This window comes from Podarcis bocagei (assembly GCF_964188305.1).
Source record: "Podarcis bocagei genome assembly, chromosome: W".
Taxonomy (NCBI): domain Eukaryota; kingdom Metazoa; phylum Chordata; class Lepidosauria; order Squamata; family Lacertidae; genus Podarcis; species Podarcis bocagei.
Window position 1 is genome coordinate 59,281,267 of NC_138131.1, and position 26,238 is coordinate 59,307,504.

The 26,238-nt window shown below is 44.7% G+C and overlaps 1 pseudogene across 1 annotated transcript; it reads right to left on the reverse strand.

The window, feature by feature from the left end:
- Positions 1-25,867, reverse strand: LOC308578201 (protein CIMAP1C-like; annotated as a pseudogene). Its single transcript has 5 exons — positions 25,756-25,867; positions 24,695-24,864; positions 23,246-23,356; positions 22,522-22,625; positions 1-477 (listed from the first exon to the last, which is right to left on the reverse strand). The product of its transcript is annotated as a protein CIMAP1C-like (transcript).
- Between the last annotated feature and the right edge of the window lie 371 nt (positions 25,868-26,238).

The following is a 26,238-nucleotide window of genomic DNA, read 5'->3' on the forward strand; positions in this document are numbered from 1 at the left end:
TCACTCTTTGAGTAAACAAACTGGAGGTGTGCCATGAGAATACTCAGAGTGACGAATCCCAAGACTGAACTGTGGGGCTCTGGGTTTGTCGGTGGTGACCAGCTCCGCATTGTAGTCAGGGGGTCCTGGTGTATAGTTCTTGCTGGAGGAAGCAAACCTTTGGGAGATGCTGTAGGATGGCTGGTGGCACAGGTAAACATCTGGTTCAGGTATGGTATTCATTGCCGGGCCAGGCCCTCTCACCAGGTCTTTAGCATAGCCCCACACAGAGGCACTGGATGCCATTGAGAGGCAGGGAGCTGCAGGTTTGACAGGCAGCTTTGGACCCAGTGTCTGTGGAAGGGTGTATTGGTTGGGTGCTGGGTTTGGGCTGCTCACCCAGTAGTGCGTTCGAAGGCCCATAGTGTACGCTGGTGCATTCGACTCTTCAAGTGGGTGTATCTTCTCCACGTAGTACTCATTTGGGGCAGGCGTACAAGATATAACGGCAAGCCAAGAGCAGATAGGAGGTGACACCCCTCACTTGGTGCTCCCCACTGTCGAGCATGTGGATAAACCTGTGGATACTGTTGGGAATCAAGCCTTTATCAGGAGAAACTGGCAACTCTCCAGGCACCTGGCTTGATCTCCTGATGACCTCCCTGTCTGCATTGCTAGGTCGCGATAGGCGATCCTTCTCAGCGTGAGAAGAACACACCCCTCTTTCCTGCCCCCCCCCCCGGCAGGGGAAAGAGATAGACAGAAACTTATTTACATGCCTTTATTTCTGTCTTTGCAGCGTTACAGAAAAACACGACTGCTCTCTTCAAACTCCAACAGCCGAGAGACAAACTCCACCTGTACTTCCTGTACAGCTCATATTACACTCTCAGCTAATTCCGGCGCCCTCTGCACTGTGAATTGACTGTCCCTCTGTTTCCCATGGAACAGTCCCAACATTCCCATTATGTTTTGCTTTCAAGCTACCAGCTCGCGGCCGCATTGCTTCTATATCGTAACATACTCCCCCATATGAATCAATGTGCGCTGCGAGCAAAGCGTGATCCAGAGAAGAAAACAAACAGTTGTTATACATATAACACTCCCCTGTTGTTTCAGTTCCACCCTTGGAACTACCCGCCACTGGTTTCCCCAGTGTACCTCTCTGGTAGTCTGACTTCCAAGGAATGAGTGCATCTGCATTACCTTGGCTAGGGAATGTAGTGTTACACTTAGCAACTCCCTGTTGTGTCTTTGTCTCTGACTTAGACACAGCTTCAACCTGTCTTGACTTGTCAACAATAGTAACACATGCAACAGCTAAGTTAGCAAACTCTTTTGAATACCTCTTGGGTGGTACACCCTTTGTAACTCTCTCAGACCTACGTATGAGGTGCTGATCCTCTTTGCTCACTGGTTCAGTCTCAGGACTCTTTGGAGAACCAGTTCCAATAGTAAACAGTGGTTCATCCTTCATTTGTGAAGGTCTAGCCATTGTGTGAGATTTCCTCTCAATGACTGTGTCAACTGAGCTCTTTGAGCTATCACTGTCACTCTGAGTACCACTGTAATCAGTAAAATCATCATCAACATCTGAATTGTCCTCAGTGGGAAATGTGTGAACAATTACTCTCTCCTGTTCAGGAGCACTCTCTAGAAATTTTCTGAGAATCACCTGACCAGATTCAGACAAAATTACTCTGTAGAGACCCTTTTCATAACCCACAAAAATGCCTCTAGCATTCTTTACTCCACCTGGAGCTTCTGTCTTCACATGAGACCCAAAAACCTTAAAATGGGCAACAAAAGGTTTTCTACGGAACAGCTTCTCAAAAGGAGAACTTCCCAAATCTTTTGAAACCTTTCTCAATCAAGACTAACAATAACACAATATCGACTCCGCCCAATACTCATGTGGCAAATGTGAACTCAGCAATTGTGCCTTCATGCCATTTTACAATTCTTTGTTCACTTGCACACAGACACTTCTGTTCCATGCTTCTGCAGAAACAGCAGTCTTGTGCCTTATCCCTTTCTTATCCAGGAAATCCTGAAAATCCTGTAAAAGAAAAACTGGCTTTTCATCTGTGAAAAGACAATCAATGTTAGCATTATGAACATTCTTAACCTTGTCACAAAATTCTTTAAACCTTTCTAAGGCTTCTTGTGGTTTCTGCAATATATATACCCACACATAATGAGAGAAATAATCCACACACACAAGATAATATCTTGCATTGCCTCTAGATGGTGCTAGAGGACCAATCACATCAGCATACACTCGCTGAAAAGCTTTGATTACTTGCGTCGTCTTCTGGACGTTTTTCTACACACCTGCGAAAGAAATCATGTTAGATTCAGATGCATTACAATTTATGCAATCATTTTGATTAAAAGTCAACAAATACAGCCCATCTTTCTCTCTGGCAGAAAGATACAGCTCTCCATCTTTGAAGATTTTGCAGCTTTCTCTATCATAGGACAAAGTCAGTCCTTTCTTTGTGATCTGCGAAACACTCAGCAGATTGAACTTTACATCAGGAACCAAATACACATTGTTTATAGTCAAGTTCAGACTTTCAAGATGCACAGTTCCAAACCCGGTCGCTTTCAGCTCCTGGCCATTGGCCTGTTTCACAGTGAAGCTTTGCTTCTTAAATGTTGAAAACAGATCTCTGTGCGATGTCATGTGCTGTGTGCATCCCGTGTCAAGAACAAAAGCGTTCTCCGTTGAAAATGCGGCTTTTGTTGACAGCAATGCTTTTGCAGGTTTCTTTCCTTTTTTAAAAAAAAATTATTAGAGTTTCCAATTTTTACAAACAAAAAGAAAAAAGAACAAAAAAACCCAAAAACACATAAATTTCACAGCTTATTTTCTCATAACATCTTTCCCCGACCTCCTCATACCTCCCCTTCTTGTATATCCAATTCAGATTATTCATACAGCAAATCCTTATCTCAAAGCATTACAGCTTAAAAAGAAAAAGAAGAAAAAAACACTTTATTTTCTTAGATTATTATAACTTTGAATAAAAGAAAACCATTTTATCAAATTCCTTTTACCATTACAGCTGAAAACCGCTTAATTTCAATCCAACATCATTCAACATTCCTTAATTTTGCAATATTTTTGTAAATAGTCCTTAAATTTTTCCCAATCTTCCTCTGCCGACTCTTCTCCCTGGTCACGGATTCTGCCAGCCATTTCTGCCAGTCCCATACAGTCAATCAGCTTCATCTGCCATTCTCCCAAAGTGGGCAAATCTTGCGTCTTCTAATACTTTGCAATAAGTATTCTTGCTGCTGTCGTTGCATACATAAAAAAAGTTCTGTCCTTCTTTGGCACCAATTGGCCAGGAGAAAGGCCTCTGTTTTTTTCAGGAAGGTATACTTAAATACCTTTTTCAGTTCATTATATATCATCTCCCAGAAAGCCTTAATCTCTGGGCACGTCCACCAAAGGTGAAAGAATGTACCTTCCATTTCTTTACATTTCCAACATTTGTTATCGGGCAAATGATAGATAGATTTTTGCGAGCTTGACTGGGGTCATGTACCACCTGTAAATCATTTTCATAATATTTTCTCTTAAGACATTACATGCCGTAAATTTCATTCTGGTGGTCCACAACTGTTCCCAGTCAGCAAAATTAATATTATGTCCAACATCTTGTGCCCATTTAATCATGACAGATTTAACCGTTTCATCCTGAGTATTCCATTTCAACAGCAAGTTATACATTTTTGACAAAAATCTTGGTTTTGGGTTCTAACAGTTCTGTTTCCAGTTTAGTATTTTCCACCTGGAAGCCAACTTTTTTATCCAAATTGTAGGCCTCCATTATCTGATAATAATGGAGCCAATCTCTCACTTTACTTTTTAATTTCTCGAAACTCTGTAATTTCAGTTTATCTCCTTCTTGTTCCGAAATTTCCCAATATTTCGGCCATTTGGCCTCCATATTGAGCTTTTTCTGGGCCTTTGCTTCCATCGGTGACAACCACCTTGGGGTTTTATTTTCAAGTAAATCTTTATATCTTATCCAGACATTAAACAATGCTCTTCTGACAATATGATTTTTAAATGCTTTATGTGCTTTAACCTTGTCATACCACAAGTATGCATGCCACCCAAAAACGTTATTAAAACCTTCTAAATCCAAAATGTCTGTGTTCTCAAGAAGCAGCCATTCTTTCAGCCAGCAAAATGCCGCTGATTCATAGTAGAGTTTAAAGTCTGGCAGGGCAAATCCACCTCTATCCTTTGCATCAGTTAATATTTTAAATTTTATTCTGGGCTTCTTGCCCTGCCAGACAAATCTAGAAATGTCTCTCTGCCACTTCTTGAAACAGTCCATTTTGTCCAAAATTTGCAATGATTGAAACAAAAATAACATTCTTGGCAATACATTCATCTTTATAACAGCAATTCGACCTAACAAGGAAAGCTTCAAGTTTGACCAAATTTCTAAATCTTTTTTAACTTCCGTCCAGCATTTTTCATAGTTATCTTTAAACAAATTTCCATTTTTAGCTGTCATATTAATCCCCAAGTATTTCACTTTCTTAACCACAGTCAAACCTGTTTCATTCTGGAACTTCTCTCTTTCCAATGATGTTAAGTTTTTCTCCAAAACCTTAGTTTTTAATTTGTTCAATTTAAATCCTGCCACCTGACCAAACTCTTGAATTAATTCTAATACTCTTTTGGTACTAGACTCTGGCTCCTGTAACGTCAAAACTAGGTTACCTGCAAATGCTCTCAATTTATATTGTTTAGCTCCGACCTGTATACCTTTAACCTGCCGGTCTCTTCCGATCATATTGAGCAGAACCTCCAGGACCGATATAAAAAGCAATGGGGAAATTGGGCACCCCTGTCGTGTTCCTTTTTCTATCTTAAATTGTTCCGTAACCACATTATTTACAATTAATTTAGCCTTTTGTTCAGAATATATTGCACCTATACCATTTTCAAAACCTTGGCCTACCCCCATACCCTGCAAGTTCTTTTTCATAAAACTCCAAGATATATTATCAAAGGCTTTCTCTGCATCCACGAATATCAAAACTGCTTTAGTGTTTATATTCACTTCTAACTTTTCCAAAATGTCAATTACGTTCCTCAGATTATCAGATAAATGTCTTCCCGGCAGAAAACCCGCTTGGTCCTTATGAATCTCTTCAATCAGTACTTTTTTCAGCCTCTTAGCCAAAATATCAGCAAAAATTTTGTAATCCACATTTAATAAGGATATGGGACGGTAGTTCTTAAGTTGAGTCTTTTCAGTCTCTGTTTTCGGTATAAGTGGTTCCTCTTCATCCTGGAGAAGAGTGACTAGTGGGGTGCCACAGGGTTCTGTCTTGGGCCCGGTCTTATTCAACATCTTTATCAACGACTTGGATGATGGACTCAAGGGCATCCTGATCAAATTTGCAGATGACACCAAACTGGGAGGGGTGGCTAACACCCCAGAGGACAGGATCACACTTCAAAACGACCTTGACAGATTAGAGAACTGGGCCAAAACAAACAAGATGAACTTTAACAGGGAGAAATGTAAAGTATTGCACTTGGGCAAAAAAAAATGAGAGGCACAAATACAAGATGGGGGACACCTGGCTTGAGAGCAGTACATGTGAAAAGGATCTAGGAGTCTTGGTTGACCACAAACTTGACATGAGCCAACAGTGTGACGCGACAGCTAAAAAAGCCAATGCAATTCTGGGCTGCATCAATAGGAGTATAGCATCTAGATCAAGGGAAGTAATAGCGCCACTGTATTCTGCTCTGGTCAGACCTCACCTGGAGTACTGTGTCCAGTTCTGGGCACCACAGTTCAAGAAGGACACTGACAAACTGGAACGTGTCCAGAGGAGGGCAACCAAAATGGTCAAAGGCCTGGAAACGATGCCTTATGAGGAACGGCTAAGGGAGCTGGGCATGTTTAGCCTGGAGAAGAGGAGGTTAAGGGGTGATATGATAGCCATGTTCAAATATATAAAAGGATGTCACATAGAGGAGGGAGAAAGGTTGTTTTCTGCTGCTCCAGAGAAGCGGACACGGAGCAATGGATCCAAACTACAAGAAAGAAGATTCCACCTAAACATTAGGAAGAACTTCCTGACAGTAAGAGCTGTTCGACAGTGGAATTTGCTGCCAAGGAGTGTGGTGGAGTCTCCTTCTTTGGAGGTCTTTAAGCAGAGGCTTGACAACCATATGTCAGGAGTGCTCTGATGGTGTTTCCTGCTTGGCAGGGGGTTGGACTCAATGGCCCTTGTGGTCTCTTTCAACTCTATGATTCTATGATTCTATGAAATTTTGGTAGCAATTTCTCCTTTGCATATATCACCAAGCCTCTCTTTTTAACTTTGTCATACGAATTAAATTCTTGTCCCAATCTCTTATTAATAAGCATTTTCCTGTGTAGCCTCATTACATGTGTTTCTTTTAAACAAATCAAGTCCAATTGTTCTTTCCTTAATACATGAAAAACAGATTTCCTCTTCCGAGGGGAATTCAGTCCATTACAATTCCAGGTTAAAAGTTGCAGAGCCATGGTAAGTTACTTAGCTTTCCCTCCAACTGCACCGAGTTGTTGTTGTCTTTCCCTGGGCCCGGGAATCCAAATGACAAGTTTGCTATGTCTAGAATTCCTTTTCCTGATGCAGTCAGCTCCTCTCCTGATTCCACTTCCTTCTGTAAGTCCTCCTCGTGATCTTTCAGAAACTTGTCTTTATCATTCACTGTCCTTATTCTTATTTTCCTTCCTTTGTATTTAAAAGATAAACCTTGGGGAAATTCCCACCTGAAGAGTATTTTATTTCTTCTAAGTAGGCCGACAAGATCTTTATAATAAGCCCTTATATCCAAAATGTGTTTAGGTATATCCTTGAAGGACTCAACAAATGAGTCTTCAATTTCCAAGGTTCTTTGGTAGTGCAGATTCAAGATTTTATCTCTTTCTTCTTTTGTTCTTAAGGTGATCAAACAATCTCTTGCTCTGTTCTTTCCTTGTCTTTTGCTGAGTCTAAATGCACTCACTATCTTGAATTCATCTTTCCCCAGGTCTTGTTGCCAAAAGTCTGTGAATTCCTTTGTAAGGAAGTCTATCAAGTTGTCTTTCTCACTTTCAGGTACTGCTCTAATTCTTAGGTTTCTCTCCTTTCTTTGTAATTCAATCATAGAGAGTGTCAGGTCGTGATCCTCTAATTTCTTATATACCGGTGGTATCTTCTCTTGAACAGCAGTTGCAATATCCTTAGCTTCCTCTGCAATCTGTCGAGTCGAGGCCGATTCCTCTAATAGTTTTTCAATGGACTGTGTATTGAAGTTCACCTTGTTCCCCAGTTCATTAATACTTGGAGTGTTCAAATCTATTTTTGCTGAGGCCCCAGCTACTTGTTTATTTGTCTCTGCAACCTGTTTGGCTAATTTTTCCAAAGATGCATCAATTTTGCCAAGTGCCTGAGCCAATAGCTCTTCAGATGACATAGCTTTTGATTTTACTTGCGAAGCAGCAGCTCCTACTGTGCCTGCCGCTCCGGATGTTGAGGCCCTTCTCTGAAAAGTAATATCAGTCTTGTATTGTCTGCCGGATCTGGTAGTTTTATCCTGTATGCCACTCACCAGCTCTATCTTCCCTTTCCCATCTGCCATAACAAGCCCAAGGTCAGTCACACGCTTGGTGAGTTTGTTTTGCAAAGTAATTTTCCAGAGCTTGGTAACTTGATGACAAAATAGTTGTTACAACGTAGTCTCCTCTAGGGGGACACCCTTCCAACTTCACTATGCAACTGTTAAAAACAAGTATAGTTCTTAAAAGTTCCAATATCCCTCAAAAGCCAGAGTTTCAATGCTTTTAGAAAAGTTTCAGTGTCTCTAAAAAGTTACTTTATAGTCAAAGGCAGATCTATAAACACTGTATCTTTCTCAAAGTGTCAATATTCTTTACCCTTAACATGCAGACAATTCTTCCCACTGGTCGACCTTCCCTGTCATAGGCAGTCCGTTCCCAGATTTCCGAGACAGCAGAAATATGTTTACACCCTCTTTTCTTGCAGGTAAAATAATGCTCGGTTCTCCCCCCTCCACTCCTGCAAACCGGAGGGGAGTCGTCTTTTTTGGTGCTGGATTTGACCTTTAAAAGTCGTCTTTCAGGGTTACAGCTTTACAGTCTCTTTACTTTAATCTATTTACAAGTCGGAAGAGGCAGCCTTCCTGTTTGTGCCTTTCCCGTTTCGGTGCCAAATTAACTAAATTTTTCTTCCAATTACTTGCTTACTCCTACTCACGGGTAGTTGCTTTAGCTTCCAATTGTCCAGAAAGAAATCAGTGCTCTCCGCGCCACACACCCCCTTTCCGTTCCGGAGCCTTTAAAAAGGGGGGCGCAAACGGAGCCCGCCGAGTCTCCAAGTTCTCAGGCTTCCCCGCCTGAGATTTCTTCGGGTCCCGCTTCGCCGCAGCGGTCAGACCCTGTCCCCGTGGAGCCGATTCCCTCCGGAGCTCAGAGGGAATCCGCCATTTGTCGCTGGTGCTGACCGGAAGTCTTTTGCAGGTTTCACCTGGGACTTGGTACGACTTTTGCCTGACGCTTCAGGCTTTGCAGAGTTCCCCTTAGTTCCTTTGTGTTGACATGGCTTCTTACAATTCCGCTGAAGATGCCTAGTCTGTCCACAATTGAAACAATGGACAACATTCAAAGCAACAGCCTGTTCTTCACTAGCAATAGCAGTGGGGGTGTCAGAACTCCGAGCTTCTCTCCCCCTGTCTTTGACATCTATTGCAGCAAGGCGATCTTTCTCATTGAGAATCACGGCGCAGATTCTCTCCGTCGTGAGTTCTGCGGCAAGTAGAGAACCAAGCTGACTTGCAACCGTTTTATAATAATAATAATAATAATAATAATAATAATAATAATAATAATAATAATAATAATAATAATTTTTATTTATATCCCGCCCTCCCCAGCCGAAGCCGGGCTCAGGGCGGCTAACAACAATCAAATAATCAAACAGTAAAATAGTTACACAATCTAAAAATATTTCATTATAAAAATTAATTAAATCAAATTGAAGGCAACCAATTAAGCAAAATTATGTGCAGGTTGCCAGAGGAGGGAGTCAGGCTGCGCCCTGACCAAAGGCCTGGTGGAACAACTCTGTCTTGCAGGCCCTGCGGAAAGATGTCAGGTCCCGCAGGGCCCTAGTCTCTTGTGACAGAGCATTCCACCAGATTGGGGCCACAGCCGAGAAGGCCCTGGCTCTAGTTGAGGCCAGCCTAACCTCTCTGAGGCCTGGGACCTTGAGGATGTTATTATTGGCAGACTGTAGGTTTCTCTGTGGGGCATACCAGGAGAGGCGGTCCCGTAGGTACGAGGGTCCTAGGCCGTATAGGGCTTTAAAGGTTAAAACCAGCACTCTATAAACACTGTATCTTTCTCCTGTACTCCACCGGGAGCCAGTGCAGCTGGTATAGTACCGGGTGAATGTGATCTCGCAGCGAAGACCCCATAAGGAGTCTCGCCACGGCATTCTGCACCCGCTGGAGTTTCTGGGTCAGTCTCAAGGGCAGCCCCACGTAGAGCGAGTTACAATAATCCAGTCTGGAGGTGACCGTCGCATGGATCACAGTGGCTAGGTCAGGGCGAGAGAGATAAGGGGCCAACTGCTTAGCTTGGCGGAGATGAAAAAATGCCGCCTTTGTTATAGCTGTAATCTGCGCCTCCATGGAGAGGGAGGTATCGAAGATTACACCCAAACTCTTAACGGACGGTGCTGGCACTAATTGCACCCCCGCAAGAGATGGGAGTTGCCCCCTCAATCCCATATCGTCCCGCCCCAGCCAGAGGATCTCTGTCTTCGAAGGATTTAACTTCAACCGGCTCCCACGTAACCATCCAGCGACAGCTTCCAGACATCTGGTCAGTGTGTCTGGGGCCGAGTCAGGATGGCCATCCATCAACAGATAGAGTTGGGTGTCATCAGCATACTGATGGCAACCCAGCCCAAAACTCCGGACAAGCTGGGCGAGGGGGCGCATAAAGATGTTAAAAAGCATCGGGGAGAGAATCGCACCCTGAGGCACTCCACACACCAAGGAGTGGCGCGATGACAATTCCCCCCCAAGCGCCACCCTCTGTCCCCGACCAGAGAGAAACGAGCGCAGCCATTGAAGGACTGTGCCCTGGATCCCCACGTCGGCAAGGCGGTGGTCCAGGAGTTCGTGATCGACCATGTCAAAGGCTGCTGACAGATCTAGAAGAATCAGCAGCCCCGACCCGCCTCGATCCAGCTGCCTGCGGAGATCATCTGTTAGGGCGACCAGAGCCGTCTTGGTCCCATGACCAGCGCGGAAGCCGGACTGGAATGGATCCAAAGCAGATGTTTCATCCAGAAACCTACCAAGCTGTTCAGCAACCGCTCTCTCAATCACCTTACCCAGGAATGGAAGATTCGAGACCGGGCGGTAATTGGATAGATTTGAGGGATCTAATGATGTTTTCTTTAAGAGCGGACGCACCACCGCCTCCTTCAGTTCCCCTGGGAATATCCCGGTGCCAAGGGACAAATTGATGATATCCCCCAGGGGGGCCCGCACCTCGTCTGGACACGCTCTAATCAGCCATGACGGGCACGGGTCAAGAGGACAGGTGGTGGGCTTTCCAGCTTGGAGGAATCTGTCCACATCGGCTGGAGATATCCGGTCAAAGTGGTCCAATACTGGACCCGAGGACAGTCGAGGGGCCTCCAGTTCCTTTATTGTATCCAAATTGGCAGGGAGGTCATGGCGGAGCAACAGGACCTTCTCCGCAAAAAAGCTCGCAAATGCCTCACAGCTGTTTGTCAGATTGTTATTTAAATTTGGCTGTCCTTCAAGGGATGTTAAAGACCGAATTATACTAAATAATTGCGCCGGGCGAGAGCTAGCGGATGCAATGCAAGCCGAGAAGTAAGACTTCTTAGCGGCCTTCACTGCCATCTCATAGGTTTTCATAAAAACCCTATAAGATGTTCTTGAGGCTCCGTCACGGGCACCCCGCCATACTCGCTCTAGCCGTCTGAGGTCCCGCTTCATTTTCCGAAGCTCCTCGGTAAACCAGGGAGCCCGGTTTCTGCGGGGTCGTAGAGGGCGCTTAGGTGCAATCTCATCGATGGCTGCCAGGAGCTGGGTATTCCAGCCCTCAACAAGCTCAGTCAATGAGTCGCCAGGGGGAGAAAGGTCCCGCAAGGCTTGACGGAATCTATCAGGGTCCATCAGCCTCTGCGGGCGAGCCCAAATCGGCTCGCCACCTAAGCAGGGTGGGGGTGGAACATCAATCCTGGCTTTCAGAGCATAGTGATCAGACCATGGCACCTTCATCGAAGGAGACATGATCACATCTATACCGGCGCCAAAGATCAAATCCAGCGTGTGGCCTGCTTGATGTGTGGGGCCCGAAACAAACTGGGAGAGCCCTAGTGTCGCCATGGAAGACACCAGGTCCAGAGCCTGTGAGGAGGGAGTGGCATCAGCGTGGAAGTTGAAGTCTCCCAATACCAATAGGTTAGGGAACTCCAAGGCCCAGCCGGCCACCGCCTCCAACAGGCCTGACAGGGTGGCTGCTGGTACGCTAGGTGGTTGGTACACCAGCCAGACAGCCAAGCTCTCCTCGGAGCCCCACACTAGGCCAACACATTCAATGCCGGGGATCAATGGCGATGGTAGAGCCCTGAAAGAACAATCTTCCCGGATTAATACTGCCACCCCTCCCCCCCGGCCCACAGTCCGTGACTGGTGGAGGACGGAGAAACCCGGGGGCGGCATCTCTCGTAAGGTAACAGTTACCCCTTCACGCACCCAGGTCTCCATCACACAAGCCAGGTCAACCCCCTGCGAGGTAAAGAAATCTCGCAGGGTAGCGCTTTTGTTGCCTATAGACCTGGCATTGCACAACACCAGTGAAGGAGGTGAGTAATCCTTGCTCACCCTACCCTCGTCCCTCGGGATGGGGCGCAGATTGGAAGGGGTACGAGCATATCCGTATCTCAATCCCCTTCGCCTATAACATCTGCCCCCACCTCCATACCTCCCTCGCCCCTCCACGGTAGCAATCCCAAGCCTCATACTAACCTCCATTTACAAATTAGAAAACAAAACAACCAAAACAATTATGCCCAAACAAAACCAATCCCCACCCCACTTGATGTCCAACCCCAAAAACAAAACAAGACGGAACAAACAAAAATACATAGATAAAAACCACCATTCACGGTGGTACAACAAAGTAAACAATAAAAACACCTTAAAATATATATAAACATCTTCAACATTTGCTGCAGCAGCACCAGTGTCCTTAAAGCTATTACGGGGGTGAGCCTGGGCCCCGCCCCCTAGGCCGGATGGAGTGAGCCTGAGGAGGGAGAGGCCTTCTCCGACACTCCGATGCAGCAGCAGCGATGTCCCAGACCCCAATGAGGCCTCTTAAAGCTGTGGCGAAGGTGAGCCTGGGCCCCGCCCCCTAGGCCGGATGGAGTGAGCCTGAGGAGGGAGAGGCCTTCTCCAGCACTCACGATGCAGCAGCAGCGATGTCCCAGGCCTCAATGAGGCCTCTTAAGGCTGTGGCGAAGGTGAGCCTGGGCCCCGCCCCCTAGGCCGGATGGAGTGAGCCTGAGGAGGGAGAGGCCTTCTCCGACACTCCGATGCAGCAGCAGCGATGTCCCAGACCCCAATGAGGCCTCTTAAAGCTGTGGCGAAGGTGAGCCTGGGCCCCGCCCCCTAGGCCGGATGGAGTGAGCCTGAGGAGGGAGAGGCCTTCTCCGACACTCCGATGCAGCAGCAGCGATGTCCCAGACCCCAATGAGGCCTCTTAAAGCTGTGGCGAAGGTGAGCCTGGGCCCCGCCCCCTAGGCCGGATGGAGTGAGCCTGAGGAGGGAGAGGCCTTCTCCGACACTCACGATGCAGCAGCATAAGTCCCATTAAGGCTGTTAATAATCATGAAGCAGAATATCTCTTCCTGTAGAGGGAAATTGCATTCCGCCATCTGCTGGCGTAAGAATTTCATCTCTGTCAGATGCGCTTGTACATCTCCATCTGGCACTAGCCTTAGATTGGTCAGCTTTTCAAAATGCAGCAACGCTGAAGAACCAGCATCTCTTTGATGTATTCTACGCAGCTGTCAGAGCCGCTTCCAGGTCCCAGCTCACAGAGGACCACGCTAGCCGGCAGTATTGTACAAACTTCTTTATTGAGCTACAGTTTCCATTTTCAAGCCGCAGCGCGCAGCTCTACGTCTTAGAAGCTAGACCGGCGAAGCTCCGTCTGAGTCTCCGCCTCCTGTACACCAACTTAATACTCTAGCCTTACTCCACCTCTTCCGTCTTTCCTTTCTCCTCTGGGTCCCTCTACCCCCCGTGGTCTCTTCCTTCCTGGACTCTTCTGACGCTGACCCCCCCGACTCTTCTCCCTCCTTGCGGCGGGCTTTAGGACCTGGCTCCCTATCCGGGCTGCTTACTGTGCCGCCTTCCTGTGCATTTGAACTTGGCGCGCGCGCGCAGCCTTCAACCTTCCTCTTGACCGTTTCCTCGCTCCCCGATGGAGGTGTGGCCAATCCTAACTCCTGCCCTCCCGCTTGCGGCGAGCCGCCAGATCCCGATACCTGGGACCCCTCCCCCCTACTGCGCTCTGGTGGGGAAGCTGGTCCCGATTTCCAACTTCTGCTCCCTGAGTCCCCTCTGGTCCCTTCTACCTGGGGTGTCCCCCTAGGCGCCCCCCTTGCTCTGACCACTGGCGCCCCTTTCTGTGAATCTTCCGACTCACTGGAAAGACTCGGAGATCTCGGGCCGCTGTCATCGCTCATATTACCTCCGGATTCCTCCCCCTCGCTCTCTGTTTCCTCCCTTTCCTGTGCCTCTGCTCCTGAACCCCTGACAGCAGCGTTTGCCAAATCTCACGCGCGCATTGCAAATTCTGAATATGCACGAGTTGATCATCTGAGATACACAGAATTATGGCCGTCCTGGCTCTCACATTCTGTGAATTCCAACCTGGCGTTGGTGCAGCAGGGATGGGGTTTTCAATCACCCCAAAAATCCTCTGATTCTGAAGCAGGGCTTTCATCTTTACAGACCATGAGGAATAATTGTCATTAGTCAGTGGAGGTGGGTAAGGTAAGCCTCCTCCCTTCTTGGCATCCATTTTGAATCCAAGCCTCAGCTCTCACTCTCGAGCCTGTAAAATTCCAAGAGTCTATTGGCTGTTTACTGCCTCACTTGGCAGTTAAACACAGGCTGTTTTGAAAGTCCTTTCAAGAGCAGTGAGATATTAGACAAAACAAACGCTGTTTACCAGCCTCTCACAGTCCCAGCCCCTCTTCCGTTGTTGGCCGGTAACTTTCCACTTTACTGACGTTTCGTTGCTTAGCAACTGGACATTCCAGGCTTATCAAGACTCAGGTATGCGAAATATGTGGCTCTCTTTCAGTGCTGGTTTCATCCAAAAGCAGACACTCAGTGAACCGAAGAATGTCTCAATTCGCGTTCACTCTCACAGCCATAAAATTAGCATACCTTAGGGGTTCCGTTGCTCAGCAAAAACACCTCCTCCGGTGCTTCCATCCGCACGCTACCATATCTTCCTTATCTCCTTGCAGAGGATGAAGTACGCTCCATCAACCTCTCTTGTTGCTTTCATGGATCAAAACCATCCTCTGCTACCAGATGTTGGGAATCAAGCCTTTATTAGGAGAAACTGGCAACTCTCTAGGCACCCGGCTTGATCTCCTGATGACCTCCCTGTCTGCATTCCCCAGCAGGATACAGGCTAGGTCGTGATAGGCGATCCTTCTCAGCGTGAGAAGAACACCCCCCCTCTTTCCTGCCCCCCCCCAGGCAGGGGAAAGAGATAGACAGAAACGTATTTACATGCCTTTATTTCTGTCTTTGCAGCGTTACAGAAAAACACGACTGCTCTCTTCAAACTCCAACAGCCGAGAGACAAACTCCACCTGTACTTCCTGTACAGCTCATATTACGCTCTCAGCTAATTCCGGTGCTCTCTGCACTGTTAATTGACTGTCCCTCTGTTTCCCACGGAACAGTCCCAACATTCCCATTATGTTTTGCTTTCAAGCAAGGATATGGCAGCAGGGGGATCTGACACTCTTCTAGATCAAATGCTACAACAATTTGCAATTTTGAATAAGAAGGTTGATGACCAAACAGCAAAAATCGACTTAGCCACATCCTCAATTACTAAACTATCTGAACAAGTGGCTAAGCATTCACAAGAAATTGGGAATTTAAAAGACGCAACATCTGACCGGAAATTGGCCGAGGCTGCAAACGAAAAAGCAAGTCAAGCAATTCAGAAAGTGGATGAATTGAAAGGAGAGGTAAGGCCGCTACATAAACACATCACCGACCAGCAGGCCTACCTGTCTATGGTGGAACTGAGAAACAGGGAAAATAATTTAAGATTACGCTCTATCCCAGAGATTGAGAAAGAGGATTTGACCGGCTTTTTGACAGCAGAATTCTCTAAATTCTGGGGTATAGAGGAAGATACAGACTTTAAAATAACAACTGCATTCAGATTGGGAAGAGTTGTCAAGAAAGACAGGCCTAGAGATTGCTTGATCATCTTAAGGACCAAGCAGGAGAGAGACAAACTACTTGACCTACATTTTAATAAAGCACTTGAGATCCAGGACAGAAGAGCACAAATCTACAAGGATATTCCTAAACAACTACTAGATCTCAGATCTAACTATACTGATCTAGCTGGACTTCTGAGAAGCAACGGAATACCTTACAGGTGGGAGTTTCCACAAGGCCTATCATTCAACTACACAGGAAAGAAGATTAAAATCAGGACGAAAGAGGACAGCCAGAAGTTTCTACACGACCACGGAGAAGACCTGCAGAAAGGAGTAGCTGCTCCTTGGCCACCACCTGACTCTGGAAAAGAGCCAGCACCCTCGGATTTGGACAAGAAAGAAGACGCCCCATAAAGAGCAACAACAGATTGTTACAGGATGTCTCTGCAGCTGTATAGTTGGAACATTAATGGTGCAAATTCCCCGGAAAAACGCAAAAGGATTTTTCATATTTTGAAGAAGGAACATTTGGATATAATCTGTCTGCAAGAAACTCATGTGACTAGGCTTCACAGGAAAGTGTTAATAAACAAAAGATTAGGCCAAGAATTTATCTCATCAGACAGAGTTAAAAAGAGAGGAGTGGTGATCTATGCAAAAGAGAATTTATCACCAAAATTTCTGTTTAAAGATGAACAAGGAAGAATCCTGGCAATTGAAATACAAATCCAAGGAGAAAAAGTTTTGATCTTAGGAATCTACGCACCAAATGAGGGGAAATCAGAATTCTACAAGAAGCTTCATGAGACATTACTGGACTATCTGGACTATTCTAACATCATCATGATGGGAGACATGAATGGGGTGGTCTCTACCTATATGGACAAGTCACAGAACCAGAATCTGACTAAAGATGGAAGACTACCAAAAACTTTTTTCGAACTAACTGACAATATGGATTTGATTGACCTATGGAGGACGAGAAACCCCCTAGGTAAAGAAGGAACTTTCTTCTCTGAGGCTCACCTGTCATGGACAAGAATTGACCAAATTTGGACAACTAGAGGGCTGGCACCTAAGACCACAAGAGTAGAAATCTGCCCAAAGACCTGCTCCGACCACAACACTCTGAAAATGGAAATGAGATTTACCACTGCCGACTCCTTCAGATGGAAAATGAATGACAACCTGCTAAGAGACCAAGAGATTGTAAAGAAGGCCCAAAAAGCTTTAAAGGACTACTTTGAAATTAACCTCAACACCTCGGTGGAAAAAAGAATAATCTGGGACGCAAGTAAAGCTGTTATGAGAGGGTTTCTGATACAACAAAACACGATCAAGAAAAAATTCTGGAATGGGAAAAAGGACAAGATATTAGAGAAGATAAGAGATGGAGAGAAAAAATTAAGATTGAATCCAAAATCAAAAGAGACTCTAAGAGAAATTAAATTCCATCAGTCACAATATACGAAATTGATTAACCAAGAAGTGGAATGGAAAATCAAACAAATGAAACAAAGATCTTTCGAATCTGCGAATAAATGTGGGAAACTGCTAGCTTGGCAGTTGAAAAAGAGACAAAAACTAAATTATGTCACCAATTTAGAAGTTGAAGGAAAAAGTATTCAGAAACCGGGAGAAATTAGAAAGTGCTTCCAGAAATATTTTAAAAAACTGTACACCCAAGGGCCCGAGGAACTGACTGAGATAGAACAATTCTTGAAAGACAATGGCCTACCAGAACTATCTCAAGAGAAGAGATCAATCTTGAATTGTAAAATAACACAACAGGAAATTGAGGTTGCCATCCAGAATATGCAGCTAGGCAAATCTCCAGGCCCTGATGGACTTACCTCCAAGTACTACAGGATGTTAAAGGACTACTTGATACAACCATTACTGGAGGTTTGTAACCAGATTATGGGGGGAGGGAGGGCACCAGAAACGTGGAAAGAAGCATTCATCACATTGATACCCAAAGTGGAAACTGAAAAGACTCAACTTAAGAACTACCGTCCCATCTCACTCCTAAACGTGGATTACAAAATATTTGCAGATATTCTGGCAAACAGATTTTAAAAAGTATTAAATGAAGTAATTCATAAGGACCAAGCAGGTTTTCTCCCAGGTAGACATTTGTTTGATAACACTAGGAATATTATCGATATTCTGGAACTTTTACAAACAAATATTAACACTAAAGCAGTGTTAATTTTTATTGATGCGGAGAAGGCCTTTGACAATATTTCTTGGAAATTTATGAAGAAAAACTTGGAAGGGATGGGAGTGGGAAGGGGGTTTGAGAATGGAATAGAAGCAATCTATTCTGAACAAAAAGCTAAGTTGATAGTGAACAATGTGGTGACAGAAGAACTTCAGATTGAAAAAGGAACACGTCAGGGGTGCCCCCTTTCCCCTTTATTGTTTATTTCAGTCCTGGAGGTCTTGCTGAATATGATAAGGAAGGATCGGCAGGTACAAGGAATACGGGTCGGAGTGAAACAATATAAACTGAAAGCATTTGCAGATGACTTGGTTTTAACATTACAGGAGCCAGAATCTAGTACAAAAAGAGTTTTGGAATTGATCCAGAAATTTGGTCGGGTGGCGGGCTTTAAGTTGAACAAACAAAAAACTAAGGTGTTAGGGAACAACTTGACAACCATTGAAACAGAGGGGTTTCAGAAGGAAACAGAACTAAATATTGTTAAAAAAGTGAAATACCTGGGGGTCAATCTCTCTTCCAAGAACTTGAATTTATTCAAAGATAATTATGAGAAATGTTGGTCAGAAGTTAAAAAAGATCTAGAAATTTGGTCAAGATTGAAATTATCCTTGTTAGGCCGAATTGCAGCTATAAAAATGAACGTTTTGCCAAAAATGTTGTTTTTGTTTCAAGCCTTGCAGATTGTGGACAGAGTGGAATGTTTTGGAAAGTGGCAGAGGGATATTTCTAAATTTGTTTGGCAGGGCAAAAAGCCCCGAATAAAGTTTAAAATATTAACTGATGCAAAGGAGAGAGGGGGGGTTTGCCCTGCCAGACTTAAGGTTATATTATGAAGCTGCGGCCTTCTGCTGGTTGAAAGATTGGATTTTGTTAGAAAACACTGATGTCCTAGATCTGGAAGGCTTTAATAATTCGCTAGGTTGGCATGCGTATTTGTGGTATGACAAGGCAAAAACATATGGAATGTTTAAAAACCATATTGTCAGAAAAGCAATATTTATGGTCTGGAAAAAATACAAAGACTTGTTAGAAAGCAAAACTCCGAGGTGGGTATCACCAATAGAGGCCAAGGCTCGGAAAAAACCTAATATGGAGGCCGGTTGGCCGAAATATTGGGAAATAATAGAAAACATTGGAGACAACTGGAGGTTGCAGAGCTTTGAAAAATTAAAGGGTAAAGTGCAAGACTGGCTTCATTATGCCCAAATTAATGAGGTTTTTAAGCTAGATAAAAAAACAGGATTCCAGGTGGAAAAATCGAAACTTGAGACAGAATTGTTAGAACCAAAGACCAAGCTATTATCGAGAATGTATAACTTGCTACTTAAATGGAACACTCAGGATGAGACAGTTAAATCAGCCATGATAAAATGGGCTCAGGACATTGGTTACAACATCATGTCTGAGGACTGGGAAAGGTTATGGACCACCGGTATGAAGTTTACGGCATGTAATGCCTTGAAAGAAAACATTATGAAAATGGTATACAGGTGGTACATGACCCCAGTCAAGCTTGCTAAGATTTACCATCTGTCCGATAATAAATGTTGGAAATGTAAGGAGGCTGAAGGGACGTTCTTTCATCTCTGGTGGACTTGCCCAAGAGTGAAGGCCTTCTGGGAAATGATTTACAATGAGTTAAAAAAGGTGTTTAAATACACCTTTCCTAAGAAACCAGAGGCATTCCTCCTGGGCATTGTCGGCCAGAAGGTGTTAAAGAAGGATAGAACTTTTTTCATGTATGCCACTACAGCAGCAAGGATCCTTATCGCCAAATATTGGAAGACTCAACATTTGCCCACACTGGAGGACTGGCAGACGCAATTGATGAACTACATGGAACTAGCTGAGATGACTGCCAGGATCCGAGATTTGGGAGAAGAAGCGATGGAAGAGGACTGGAAAAAATTTAAGGACTATTTGCAAAAGTATTATAAGTTATATGAACTGTGAGGTGCCGTATGATTTGGAAGGTCAGCCCCAGCAATGAGAGTGGATTATATAAGAAATTGGATAATATTCATGAAAGAATCAAAGTTTAAATGGGTAAAAACGACAATATGCTATATTTTTAGAGTAAATGGAAAATAAGGGATTTAAACTTAAAATTGCAATTGAAAGTACAAAGAAACACAAGAAACAAGGGTATAACTTGCTGATAATTTTTATTGTTAAGAATGCACCGGGCGGGAGATGCGGGGAAGTCCGTTGGAAATTTGAAATAAGTTGTTGAAATGGTTTGAATTTTCTGTTCTTTTTTCTTTCTATTTTCTATGTTCTTTCTTTTTTCTGTTGTAAAAAAAGTAATAAAAATTATTATAAAAAAAGAGGAACAGTCCCAACATTCCCATTATGTTTTGCTTTCAAGCTACCAGCTCGCGGCCGCATTGCTTCTATATTGTAACAGATACATCATATCCTACAGGAGCACAGGAGGAGGCAGGAATGATGGATGTAAAATCTGACAGGTGAGAAACATTGAGGCTTAAAGAGAAGGAGCAATCTGCCATGCAGGGTTTGTTTGTTTTTTAAGTTGCTGTTTTACTTGCTAATGTTAGGAGTAAAAAAAACCCACTTATTGATCTATTAGTAGATCCCAAGCTTCCATTGATGTTTCTCAAACGAAAGGGAAAAGCATTCCCCATGTATTTGCTACAATACTCTGCTCCTCCTTGTAGATGACAAGCCTTGCATATTCTCTCTCTCTTTCTCTCTCTAAATTTGAGAATTCTATTTGTTCTTAAGCTGAATCATTTGTAAACTGTTGTGATTTTGAGGATGTTGGAGGAAGAGGCACTATCCTCCTTGCTTTGACTGAAAATCCCCCCCACTTTTAAAAATCATGGCATTGTCCTCCAATCTCCTCTTCTAGCAGCCTTTCCAACTAAGTTCATCACCTGTGGAGTTAAGAGTGCACTGCTATTAATCTCTTCCATGACATCTTCCCTTGCAATTCACTGTCATTTACTGTTAATTCCATAGGTACCCTCCAGACTACTTCCTAGATTATGACTCTAAAGCAACATGACCCTCTTGTTTTCCCTTATGCTGTTTTTGGTGGCTCTCCTTTCTGTCCGTTCATCAGCCACATGCTCAACATCTTATGGTCCCTTGGCATCAGGAAGATGAGACTTCCAGCGTGATTGACCAGAATGCTGCAACATGATTGCTGGCAGGAGTGAGACCTTGTCAGCATATAACACCTGTGCTCAAAGATCTGCACTGGCTGCTGATTTGCTACCAGGCCAGGTTCAAGGTGTTACTATTGATATATATAGCACATGGAAGAACCCTTTGCCTAGAGGATTGCCCTCTGTAAAGTAGGACACTTAGACACCCTAATGGTAAAAAGTGTTTTTCAACCCAGTTGACTTGGTGGAACACCAATCAGGAAAACTATATTTCCCCCAGTTCCTTGAATGCCCCTTTATCCAGAGCAGCCCCACTCGGTCAAGGCCAATAGCTGGAAAGCAATAGGGATCACACACTCACATGGAATGAATGGAGGGATGGATGGGCGTCACAGACACTTTTAAACTACACTTTGATATCACCCCAGACAATCTCCCACATCAAACAGCCCACTTAGGTAAGGTCTCTGTACATAGCTGGTTTTCCTGTCTGGTTCTTGACACCCCCTACTCAGAAATATTTTTTTTATCAAAGAGTGAATAAACTTTTACAGCCTATGGACAACACTCCCATGCAGTCAACCTTCCAGGGCCTGCAAACCAGTGGGGCTGGGACAAACAGTGAGTGTGGCTGATAAAAAAAGAGGGTGAGGCCACCTGTCTCTTTTTCATATGCTTCTCTCTGTAGTGCCAGATCTAGGGCAGTGCAGGCTGTTCCCCTGCTCAGGGTGCTGAGCCAAGGGGGCATAAAATAATAATAATAGTAATAATAATATTGGTAGTAGCAATAATAATAGTAGTAATAATAATAATAATAATAATAATAATAATAATAATAATAATAATAATAATTAATACTTATATTCATGTGGGTACCTACTGAGAAACCCCATTAAAAAGCAACTGTACCAAAAGGAATTACTGTGGAAATAAAATATATTGGGGGAAGTGCCAAATTTTGTCCTCACTTAGAAAACCGTATTACCAAAGTCTACCCCTGCTCTCTGTCATTCATACACAAATCCACATGCATGCAGGTAAAAGGTAAATGTAAGGTAAAGGACCTTACATACATAGTCAAAGGCGTCTATGCGGTGTGGCGCTCATCTCACTTCAGGCTGAAGGAGCAGACAGCTTTCTGGGTCATGTGGCCAGCATTCTGGTGCACCGGGACACTGTGATAGAAGCCAGAGTGCATGGAAACGCCGTTTACCTTCCCCCTGGAGCAGTACCTATTTATCCACTTGCACAGGTATGCTTTCAAGCTGCGAGATTGGCAGAAGCTGGAACAGAGCAACAGGAGCTCACCCTGTCTCAGGGATTCGAACCACCAACCTTCTGCTCAGCAAGCCCAAGAGACTCAGTGGTTTAAGACCACAGCTCCACACATAATGCTCCCACACATCCATTTTCATGCATAACACACCTGCTCATTCACTCACACTCATTCTTTTTCATTCCCTCTCTTTCATGTTCAGGGATTGACCAACAAGCCTTCTTTGCACAAGGTGAGAAAGAAACATTTTCATCACAAAATTGCACAGATGCCACTCCAGCCCCATCTTGACCATCATAGTATCTCTCATCTTTCAACTTACATGCCCGCTTTCTGTCTTGCACCATGCGGAATGAAACTGGTCTCCATATCCCTAGACGGGAAATGCTTGGGTCCACATAGTAGCAGGGCCCAGGACTCTCCGTGATCGAGATCACTTGCAAAGGAAAGAAGAATTGTCTGCATGAGGCATGGTGTGGATTCTGAGCTATTTAGCTTGGTTGCAATGACTGACTTCCTATCCGATATCAATTAAAGGCACCCACTAGCTAGATAGCAGTGAATATGTTAAGCTCCGCCCCCCTGCACCTCCATTCCTGTTATCCTTCAACATGGCTTAAGTGTAGATCATCCTCTTCCCACTAAGGTCCACAGCTGTACAACTGAGAACCCTGATTTTTGTGCAACCATAATAATCAGCAGTATAAGACCCTCCAGCCCTTGCTGGACTACAACTCCTATCATTCTTGACCATGCTGACTGGGGCTGATGGGAGTTGTAGTCAAGAAACAACTACATTAGCCCCCTACATGCAGTGCCATTGATCCAGTTGGAATGGAAACTTTGGAAAGCCACCCAGCTCTTGATCATGGATCACCCAGGTCCCATCAACTGTGGCCCCGATAATTAGAGAGTCCCAAAAACACAGGTTGTCAATCTCTGTTCAAATGTTTTGCCAGCAAATTTAACAGTTGTTTAGCCAGCTTCACCCTGTGGGTCAGTTAATGCTGTTGGGAAAACCCAAATAACACAGAACCTAACTTGTCAGCATCTTACATCTTTCACTGGATTTCACACGCATTGTGTAGGCTGGCTCAGCATACTTGGTGAAGTCATGGTCCTTAATGCCAGTGAGAGGCTACCTACCATACTTCCCAGGTCCTGGCCCTGCAAGAGAACCACAAGGGGGGGAGGAATAAAATAATGGGAAGACAACCCGGAACCATTAGCATTTGCAGATTATGAGCTGCCACACTGGGTAAAAGGGCAAAATGGAATAATATATTGTGTTGAATAATATATTGAATAATATATTGGGTTTTGGAGCTACAGCTCTCTAGGTGTTGTTGTTGTTGTTTAGTAGTTTAGTCGTGTCCGACTCTTCGTGACCCCATGGACCAGAGCATGCTGGGCACTCCTGTCTTCCACTGCCTCCCGCAGTTTGATCAGACTCATGTTTGTAGCTTCGAGAACACTGTCCAACCATCTCATCCTCCGTCGTCCCCTTCTCCTTGTGCCCTCCATCTTTCCCAACATCAGGGTCTTTTCCAGGGAGTCTTCTCATGAGGTGGCCAAAGTATTGGAGCCTCAGCTTCACAATCTGTCCTTCCAGTGAGCACTCAGGGCTAATTTCCTTAAGAATGGATGTGTTTGATCTCCAGGTGTTGCTGCACTGCAACTCCCATCATCTCTGACCATTGAACCAGACTGGCTGGGGCTGATGGAAGTCCCACAACATACTTTTCTTCTCCCTCTGGTAAAATCTCGCTAGCCTTGGGCCAGGATATTTGCATTGCAATAGGAAGTGAGCATTACAAGGCACCTGAATTCTTCTGTGGCTCGGACTATAATTCAAGCCAGAGAAGATTTCCCATTTTACTCAACCACCTATGCTCTGCCTGTACTTTCCCAACCCCCTTCCTTCATCCCCTTTAAACAAGCGTTACCCTGGTAGGACAACAGCAGTGGTGACATACCAGCCACAGGAAAAGGAAAACAAAAGAAAAAAAAATATTATTAGCCTGACTCCCTCCTTTGGCAATCTTCACAGAACTCTAGCCCAATGGTTGCCATCAATTTGATTTGAATAAATTTTATAATGAAATGATTTTAGAATGTTGTATTATTTTATTGTTGTTAGCTGCCCTGAGCCCAGCTTCGGCTGGGGAGGGCGGGATATAAATAAAATTTATTATTTATTATTATTTATTAACAAGGAAATATGCACTGTCTCGCATGCTAGCAGTACTCTTGGAAGAAAGTTCTGATGGTGACTGAGAAATGTAGATCAGTTTCCTTCTTTGGTTTCCACAAGAACAAAAAAGGAACCCTGATGGATCAAGCCAGCCAGCCACCGAGTCCAGCATCCTGTTCTCACAGGGGCTAACCAGATGCCAGAGGGTCTTTCAACAATGCTGTTGAACACATCCAGACTGGCAAAGATATGGGTACCTCTGTATTCCTGATCTCCTTCTCTCTCTTGCCCCATCTATTCCCACAGCTCACCTTTATACTTGGCACTGATGGACGCATACTGCTTCTTGATGGCCGGCACTCTGGCTGGATGCTTAGAGATACCAGAAAGACAACTAACAGGCTGAGCTGCACCTTTGGCTCTGGAAGTCGGCATTGGAGTGTGCCCACTGCAGTGGGGAGTCGTATGTGTCACCAGTGCTCTGGGGAATGAAAGTAAATGAATGAATGCAAGTCCAACCTGCAATAAAATGTTGCACCATGGAGTGTTGCAGCTCAGGGTTCCAGCTACTCCGTTCTACCCCACCCCAAACAGTATTCAATTTCCACTAAGTATGCTAAGTTCACATTGGGCTATTTGGGGAGGGGGGAGTGTTCTCCTCTGAGGGATCTTATCCTATCCTATCCTATCCTATCCTATCTTCAAACCTTGCCGTTTTCTCCAGGCTTGCTGAGCCCTCCGTCTTGCACAGATGGTGCTGTTTTGGCCACATAAGGACCATAAGTGCTAAAAGAATGGAGATTGCTGCTTGTTTATGTGATTTAACGGCATGTACCTAGGCCAGGGTAGCCAACATCCCAAGAGCTTGTTGGACTCCAACTCCCATCAGCCCCAGTCACCATGGGATGATGGGAGTTTTAGTCCAACAACAGACAGAGAAGAGCCCCTTTGCAGCCCCTGCACTGTAAGGGCTAAGGGAATGAGGGTGAATCCAGAGGTCTGTGTGCCTTTGTTTATTTAAACCAGGAATGGGAGCAGAATGAAGGGAGCACCACCTCCAGAGCATGAGACCAGGCCTGATCCCTCACCCTGAGCACTTTGGAGGGGGTGGGGAATAAAACTTAAATACAGGGCACAAAAACAATGCCTTTTGTCATCTCCTTGTAGTGGCATGGTCTGTGGGGCAGCATTTGGAGAATACAAACAATTTCTTCTGTGTCTTTCTAATTCTCTGGAGTTTCTAAGAGAGGTGGCAACTGGCCTTTGCATTGCTATGCTCCCTAACCCTAATCATGCTAATACACAGTAAACAAAGGTCTTAGGATTTCAGTTACCAATCAAAGTAGCAATTGGTTGTGTCAGTCACCCATACCGCTGATGCTGCTTCTCTGGATGGAATGGAAATCTGGATGTAGATTTCAATAAGGAGTGGGGATGTTACTCAGCTTTCCAATTCCTCCTCTACCCCCTCCTTTTTGGAACATAAACAATGCCTCATGTCGCAATTCGCTCCCAGGTTGCCCAGGCGATGCTGATGCAAGTGTGGAACCAGACTTGTTTATTTCCATATTACCATGGTTCTGGCAGAATACTCTCCCTCTCCCTCCCTCCCTCCCTCCCTCTCTCTCTCTCTCTCTCTCTCTCTCTCTCTCTCTCTCTCTCTCTCTCTTTGTGTGCTGCTAATACAAGTCCTCCTTCCTTGCAAGTTACCAGCCCGGGGGGGGGGGGAGAGCCACAAGCCCAAAATACCACATTTTGTTTCATAAGACCCATGGGCATAGCTAAGGGGGGGGGGGACAGAGGGCAGCTGCTCCCTATCAAATAAAACAATAGAAATACTTAACTGACCAATCAT